Source organism: Mesoplodon mirus (genome assembly GCF_964341445.2).
Source record: "Mesoplodon mirus genome assembly, chromosome: 19".
Taxonomy (NCBI): domain Eukaryota; kingdom Metazoa; phylum Chordata; class Mammalia; order Artiodactyla; family Ziphiidae; genus Mesoplodon; species Mesoplodon mirus.
Genome location: NC_138995.1, coordinates 22,056,844 through 22,065,554, shown reverse-complemented (window position 1 = coordinate 22,065,554; position 8,711 = coordinate 22,056,844). Strand labels below are relative to the sequence as shown.

Below are 8,711 nucleotides of genomic sequence, written 5' to 3'. Positions count from 1 at the left end.
CTAAGCCATAAGGCAAATAAATTACTGCTGGAGCATATGGAGTTTTCCTAAGATACCTTATTCTGAGGAAATTCTAAGAATTGATTTATTCTAATGAAGTATGAATCAAGTGTTAAAATGTACCTCAGTTATACCCCCTCTTTGTTTTATTTCTCCCATGGAGTTATACCAGCCTATAAAAGGGCTTATTATTATTATTGCTCATATTGTTCATGGAAATACTGGCCTATTAGACCAACAAATTATTTCAGATTTCTTATTTCCCTCCTCCTATTTTTTTCTTTATTTATTCATGCATGATCCTGAGGTTAACTTTCACTTGTGATGAACCCTTTCTCTTATTTGACCAAGATTCACCAATATGAAAATAAGATTTGGATTTTATTTTCTTAAATTATTATATAGATACAGAAATAGGAAGATAGATAGATAGATAGATAGATAGATAGATCCATCGATCCTTTGGACTCAGATCTTATCTCTGTTCCAGGGCTGTAGGCAACTCAGTACCTCCATCTGTAAAATAAGAATAGACATCCTGGGCCTCCCTGGTGGCGCAGTGGTTGAGAGTCCGCCTGCCGATGCAGGGGATACGGGTTCGTGCCCCGGTCTGGGAGGATCCCATATGCCGCGGAGCGGCTGGGCCCGTGAGCCATGGCCGCTGAGCCTGTGCGTCCGGAGCCTGTGCTCCGCAACGGGAGAGGCCACAGCAGTGAGAGGCCCGTGTACAGCAAAAAAAAAAAAAAAAAAAAGAATAGACATCCTTATCTGATAGGGTTATCAGGAAGATTATACAAAATAATATGTGTAAATCACCTAGGCAAGGGGCAAGCACATCACTTGCCCCTTGTTTGAGCAACCATTCATCCATTCTCCTTGATTAATTCTTGAAATCAATATTGTCATTGAGTCTGTATGGGAATACATTTTTAAAATAAGTTAAAATAAGTTAAATAGGTATTTAGAAATATATTCTATTCCAGTAATTCATGATATTTCTTAAACTCATCTGGTATCTTTGATCATACCTTGCCTTTGGTTTAACTTCTGATGAGCTTCCAGAATTTTCAGATCTCAAATTACAGGTCCTATAATTCTCAGGTTCTGAGATCCTCCCAAATTTAGATTCACTTAAAGCCCCTGGTAGAAAGAATCCAGTATGCGCATGACCTTGTTAGAGACCATGTTTGTATTCTAGGCCCTTAGGATTAATACATCCTATTGATTAATACTAATAATAGAATCACTGGAGAATCCTCATATTTTTAGGAAGTGAAAGATACATTCATATATGCAGCAGTGTCGTGTGATTTACACTCCAGAAGTCTGGAAGGCTGCTGGTATCAGCATCATTTTATAAATGAAGAAACCAAGACTATGAAAGACCACAAAGCTATTTAGTGACAAAGTCAAAGTCAAATCCAGGCTTTCAGACTCCAAATCCTTTGGAAAATCTTTTGATTCCATACAAGATTGACTTCCATAAACTTTTAGAACTGTCAAGACCCTTTAGAGATTCACAAGCTACACCTCCTTTTTTGTTTGTTTGTTTGCTTGTTTTGTTTTTTGGCCAGTAAGAAAATTGAAGCCCAAAGAGCAAAAGTTCTTGTTTAGATTATATAACACTAATAAAACATTGAAGATGTTTCTTCCTGATCATTTTTACATTTTCAGTAAGAAGTTGATCTCATATCTTTCATGAGAAACATTTAGATAATTAGTCTGCACAAACTTCTGTTTTAATTAATGACATAGTCTTTGAATTTCCCTGTCCGAAAGAGCATAACATTGGTTTATCTTTTTTTTTTTTTGGTTTATCTTTTAAAAAATCTTAGTTTCATAGGGAAAAGTAGGTCATGATGCTAAAATATAGCATGTGAATAGCCTGATTTAATTTGTCCTTCTGTAACTGCCTTCTTTCACTTAGCATAATTTCTTCAAGGTTTGCCCATGTTAGAACATACGACAAGATTTCATGATTTTTTAAGGCTGAATAAAATTCCATTGTATATATATACCATGCTTTTTTGTTCATTACTCCATTGATGGGCATTTGGATTGTTTCCATCTGTTGTGTGTAATAATGTAATAGTGCTGCCGTGAACATGAGAATTACAAATATCTCTCCGAGATCCTGATCTCAATTCTTTTGGATACTGCATGATTCTATTTATATAAGGTATCTAAAGTAGTCAAATTCTTAGAAGGAGAAAGTAGAATGGTGGTTGCTGGGTGCTGGGGGGAGGGAGAAATGGGGAGTTGCTCTTCAAAGGGTATAGAGTTTCAGCCATGCAAGATGAAAATGTTCTAGAGATCAGCTTTACAACAACGTGCATATGGTTAACAATACTGTACTTTACACTTAAAAATTTGTTAAAAAAGGTAAAGAAAAATCTCCTGACCATCAGTCCACTTAAGTTGTTGTGAAAGCTATCTATAAGGCTAAAATTCTATTTTATTTACGTAATATGTTTTAGAGAAGATATAAGAGATTGCTTATCTATCGTGTAATTGATGCATTTTAAAAGGTTAAATCATATCTTTAATACTAGTCATGAGTAAACATTTATATCTACCTCAACCTCTGTGTATGTTTATAGCCAACTTTGACCTTCCCATCAGTCATTGTAGAGGTCACAGGCAATGGGCCATAAGTGTCCATCATCCAATGGGAACTGTCAATACAATCATTTTGAAGTAAGCTTAGGAATACACTTAATAAGTGGAATAATCATTTTTCTGTCCTCTTCTGCAGCTTGTCTTTCTAGACATATGTTAAATAAGTTTTCAGTCACTGCCAGAAATCCTAAGGAAGTGAAATTCATTTGTTATGTTATCTTAAGGGTCATTGAAGGAGTTTTAATGTCATCTGCTGGAACAACAGCTGAATTCAGGGATGTTACATAACAGTCCCAGCATAATATGTATTGGGTAACAAAGTCAGATGTAGGCTGAGTATGATAAAAATAAGTGAACTCATGTTGTAACCTGATATTGAATTCTTGGATCTAACAGAATCTGTTTTATTTTCGTTTGAGTAGTCATCATCCTGTACCTGTGTTTATGGTTTTGTGTTATTAGATATATGCCAGATTTACACTGAAGCTATTTATTATAAACACTATCTATGTACTGTAAATATTTAAAAGTGTACACACAGAAGTTATAAATGTAAGTCCAAACTGTTCTACGTATAGTAGCCAAGGAGTCAGGTCTCTAATACTAACTTTCTCTGTTAGTAAATTCTTGTTCCTAGGTTTTGATTTCTTGTTTGTAAATGGAAGAAACATGAGTAGACTGTTTTTAAGGCCTGTACTAGAGCTAAGCTGTTCCAATAAGACATTACATTTTATTGAGCCCCATGTGCTGAGCCCTGGACTGGATATTCCACACACATCTTAATACCACAATAGCCTTGTGAGAGAGGTAGGGTTATAGTGTCCTATATCAGAACAGTAATGGGGATTCTCCAAAAATCAGTAACTGATACATAACAGTCAGGCCTGCCTACAAAATCCGATTCTTTCTAAGTCAAATTTCTACTCACTACATGCACCAAGAGTTGGAAAATTCCATGATTTTGTTCCCATCCTGTCCTCTTATGGAATAGAAAGTGTTTCACAGATATTAAGAGATTATAAAACATCTATTTTAATCTTGAACTCAAACTTAAAAATCGGAGAGCACAAGTGAAGAGGTTCTTGGGCAAGATCCTTCTGGAAATCTCCCCTAACATTCTTGTGGGCAGTGTGCACTTCTACTTCAAGTTAATCCTGGCCATCAGCATGAAGGCTATTTTCAGTTTCTGTAATTTTTAAAATCCCTTTCCAGCCAGAAATCCAGCTAGAAATGCTCCTAACTATCCATCTGAGTTAGAGCACTCAGCAGAGACCAAACATTATATTCTCTGGCACTGTGTTACCTTTCCCTCCCTCACTTTTTCTGCTGCAGTGAAAAATGATTCATATAAAGGGAACTGGAATAGTGAAAACAGAAAGAAACCATGAGAAAGACTGCTTAACAATTTTCCAGTCATGGCTGGGGATGAAGAAATTGAAAACAAGCCAAGAATGCTTACTTTTCAGCCATGCCCTAGAAATCATTTTGGTTTCAGAACAAGAAAATCACTTCCATGAAGGAGAGCTACAAGGAGACTGTGAGATCACATTTCTTTTCCTTGATCAGGAAGAGAACTATTGTGAAAGGATCAGGTAATCCCTGAAGAAGCCCCTGAAAGAAACTTATTATAAGAAACATGAAATACATTGTCTCCCTCCTCACCCACTCCCTTGCTGCCTCCACCATCAGCTCCAGGGTCAGTGCAAAAGGCATTTGAGTTCTATGGGAGATGTATTCAGTAACAAAAGAACAAGACTGAGCCTTGATAATTCAGGAAAATGAAACTTTGAGAAGGTTAAGCTTGCCATTTCTGGAAGCAGGCTTTCCTTCCAGAATATACACAAAAGTCCTGGGGACGTCTCTCTTTGTACTCCTAACAGAGAAAGCATTTTACTTTCGCCGAATTGGATTCTCATTAGTTTTTTCCATTCTTTCCTCTAATCTCAGGGTGAGAGTGGAAAAAAAAGAAAAGAAAAGAGAAGAAAACACAAAGTGTTCCTTATTTAGCATCATAGGGATTCCTTTTGTGTGTTTGAATCCTTATTGTACTGAAAAAATGCCCACTCCACCACTCAGAGTAAGAAAGTGCTGTTGCTGCCTTTCCCACTTATGCCACAACCATCTCCCCCACCCCCAAGTTATCAGTGCAACTGTAAGTGTATACTGCTTTGTTAAATTCAGTTCTTACAATAGCTATTTCAAATATCACTGATTTTGCTTTAAAAACATTTCCCCACGAAGAGCAAACTCTCAGACTCACTGAGTTATTCATGGTTTAGAAATAAATTATTTATGATAACATCTAAAAGTGTGTTGCCAAAAAACCCCTGGGGTACAAGATTAATGTGTGCAGGAGGAGTTAGAGTGAATTAGGAACATTTACCAAAATCACTTACTGTGAACCTGTATAGTTCCAAAATCTTGCCAAGAGTCTATAAATACTATGTCCTTACTACTGAGAAAGAGCTGTTGCTGGTGCTGGGTTGGAGAATGATAGAGGGCCAAGTTGGATGTCTAGTTATTCTTCCCTAGCACAGTAAGGACTTCAGATTAGGTGAAATGGCTTATAGAAAAGAAGTTGACTGGAAGCACTTACACAAAGAATCCTGGGGAGGAGATATTTAATTACGTCATCTATGAGAAGTATAAGCATTAGGTGGTAATGATAGAAAACTTGGGAAAATCAAATAAAAGTCTTAGGCATCTGGCTAAACACACTTTGGTATATCCATGCAAGGGAATACTAATCAGCAATAAAAAGGAACAAACTACAGATAAATTCAACAGGTTGGATGGACTTCAGGAGCATCATACTGAGTGAAAAATTACAGTCTTAAAAGGTTACATGTTTCATGATTCCATTTATGTAATCTCAAAATAACAATACTACAGAAATGGGGAACAGGTCAGTAATTATCAAGGATTAGGTAAGAAGAGGAGAGTGTGACTATAAAGGGGGAGCACAGGGAAGTTTCTTAGTGCTGACAAAACAATTCTGTATTTCTATTCTGCAAATCATTCAGGTGATAAAATCTCATAGAACTATATACACAGACATACAAAAACAAAAAAAGAAAAATTAGGACATACAAAAACAAATGAAATCCAAGAAAGGTCAGTTAATTGTGTTGCTCCAATATCAATTTCCTTGTTTTGATAATATGCAATAATTATATAAGGCATTACCATTAGGAGAAGCTGAGTGATGGGCACAGGGAACCTTTGTTTATTGTCTTTGCAATTTCTTATGAGTCTATAGTTATTTCCAAATAAAAAGTTAAAAAATAATTCTTAGGAGGCATTTCTCAGAGCCTGTATGGATTGATTCATTCATTAATTTAAAAAACATTTTTTCTTTTTTTTTCTTTGCTGACCACCTATTTTTATGTGAAAGTTCTGAATGTACAGAGAGAGAGCATGATAAAATCATAATCTAATCACAAGATACTAGTGGGACCAATGGATACACAAATGAAAATTTAAATTATACAGTGTAATACAAGCTTGTGCTCTGTAATGTACAAAAAAGATTTTTTGAGCACAGAGGAAGTTGTGAACATTCTCTACCTGAGGGATTAAGGAAAGTTTCATAGAAGTGTGATATTTTTGTTTGACATTTAAGACAGTAGTTTGTCAGGTGGATGGGGGTTGTAGCATTCCTTTAAACTGGATCTGTGCATTTTATCTCAATGAAGAGACGCTCCACAGTTTACTTAGAAAAGTGACCATATAGCCTTTCAGAGACTCAGCCATTTGCTGTCAAGCTGCCATCCCTGGAGAAATTGCCCCTAATTCCAGAGCAGTTGGGACTATGGAAGTGAAAGTTGTTTCACTGTAACACGTTTTCTTCTTCCATAACAACCTTTTGACATAATTTTCCTATTTTAACATCAGTATTGGTACAGTTCTCCAGAGAAACAGAATAAATAGGATATATAGAGAGAGTTAGAGAGCCAATGGTGTAAATCCAGTCTGAGTCTGAAGGCTTGAGAACCAGGAATGATGATGCTGTAAGTCCCAGTCGAAGTTTAGGAGAAAACCAATGTCCCATCTCAAACGCTCAGTCAGAAAGCAAACTTAACCTTCCTTCATCTTTTAGTTCTATTCAGGCCTTCAATGGATTGTATGATGCCCACCAACATTGGGGAGGGCCATCTGCTTTATTCAGTCCCCCAACTGAAATGCTGATCTCTTCTGGAAACATTCTTACAAACACACCCAGAAAAAAATGTTTAACTAGATGTCTGGGCATTCTGTGGCCCAGTCAAGTTGACATATAAAATTAACCATAATACCATCTGATCAGTTAGGGTATATTTACTTCCTTCCCCTCAAAGAGAGAAGCAGTTAATGAATATTGAATAGAATCAGGTCTATGTGGACCTCGTCAACTTACTACTTCACCACAGGTTCTTGTTAAGAAGATCACAGATAATAAGGACATATAAGGCAAAGGATGATAAAAACGTCTTCCTTGACCTCTATGTATACCTGAAAATTGGGGAGATTGTATATGGACAGAACAATGTCACACTCAGAGACTGGAGGAAAGGACAATCATAACTTTCTCCCCTTTCTTTTTTCCCACCCATGATAAGGAACACCTGGAGAGAGAGAGTCCTATTCAAAATAGAACTAAAAAGAAATTAAAAGGGCATTAAAAGAGCTGAAGTGTGATTTTGTTTTTTAAAACCAGCTTCATTCACTTTATTTTTCTCATATAAAACTATGTGGTGGCTACAGCTGGCACCTGCATCCTCTGCATGGAAACTCTGGTGTGGGTCTTTACACGATGTTCAGCAAATTCATGATATGGAGACTTGGTGAACACTGTCTCTTTCCAGAGATCAGGAGTGAGATAACTGTAGGTCTTGGAAGTGGCATCAAAAGTGGCCTTGGCGAAATTGCCCAGGGTGGTGGTGCAGCCCCTGGCAGAGATGTAGCAGTTGTCAGTTCCAGACATTATCAGCAGCTTCTTGGGCACAGGGGCTAAACGATGCCAGTGCCCCTGGGGGCAGGGATGAGGCACACCAGCACAGAGCCACAGCGGCCAGTCACCTTGCAAGGGATGGTATGGGGCTTGCCAATCTTGTTCCCCCAGTAGCCTTGCTGCACTGGGACGATGGAGAGCTTGGCCTGAATGATGGCCCCACGGATGGCAGTGGCTTACCTCCTTAGAGCAGTTGACACCCAAACCGCATTGTCTGTTGTAATCCCCAATGGCAACAAATGCCTTGAACTTGGTCCGATGGCCAGCACAGATCTGCTTTTGCACAGGCATAATCTTCAAAACCTCGTCCTTGAGGGATGCCCCCAGGAAAAAGTCAATGATCTCAGATTCCTTGATGGGTAGAGAGAAGAGATAGATCTCCTCCAGGGACTTGATCTTCATGTCCTTGACCAGGCGGCCCAGCTTGGTGACAGGGAGCCACTCCTCGTCCTTGGCCTTGCCTCTGTGAGCTCCGTGGCCTTGGCCCCAGCCCAGAACCCCTCGGCTGAAGCCTCTGAGGAAGCCACCTTGGCCTCCCATTCCAGGGCCCCCAGGGCCCCCGGGCCCTCCCGCAGCACCAGCGTCATACGCCGTTTCGTGTTTTTACGGATAAGAAGTGGAATGTTATTCTTGGAAGACTCGGTGCTGCCTGGAGATTTGACTGTAGGTAGGCCAATTCTTACCCCACTCTCCCACACACATACATAAAACAGACATAACATAAGCAACGTATAATAGCACTTAAGAAAATTATAGGACAAGAGAAAAGGAGGAAATTAGAAGTGAGTGGGGAGAAACTGAGATATTTTGCAGCATATTTTGTGCCAGGCTCTGTGTTTGACTCTGTCTCAAATCCTACCTGCACTATTGTATCAAATGGTACAGGACCCATTTCAAACACACCCTGCTGGTTTCCAACTGTGTTAGCATCTTTCATGAAGAAACATATCTTCTCCTTTCAGTGTTGCCCATCTCACCATGTTTTCACACAGCAGAGTAATCTTTCTCAAAAGCAATCTGAAGATAACACTGCACCCCCTACTTGAAACCATTCAATAACCTTCAAAGCCCTTGATAAAGTATAAGATATTAGGCTAAGTTT

General features: G+C 38.5%; 1 pseudogene across 1 annotated transcript; it reads right to left on the bottom strand.

The window, feature by feature from the left end:
- Nucleotides 1–7,319: 7,319 nt before the first annotated feature.
- LOC309794748 (small ribosomal subunit protein uS5-like) lies at nt 7,320–8,212 on the bottom strand (annotated as a pseudogene). Its single transcript has one exon. The product of its transcript is annotated as a small ribosomal subunit protein uS5-like (transcript).
- Nucleotides 8,213–8,711: the final 499 nt, after the last annotated feature.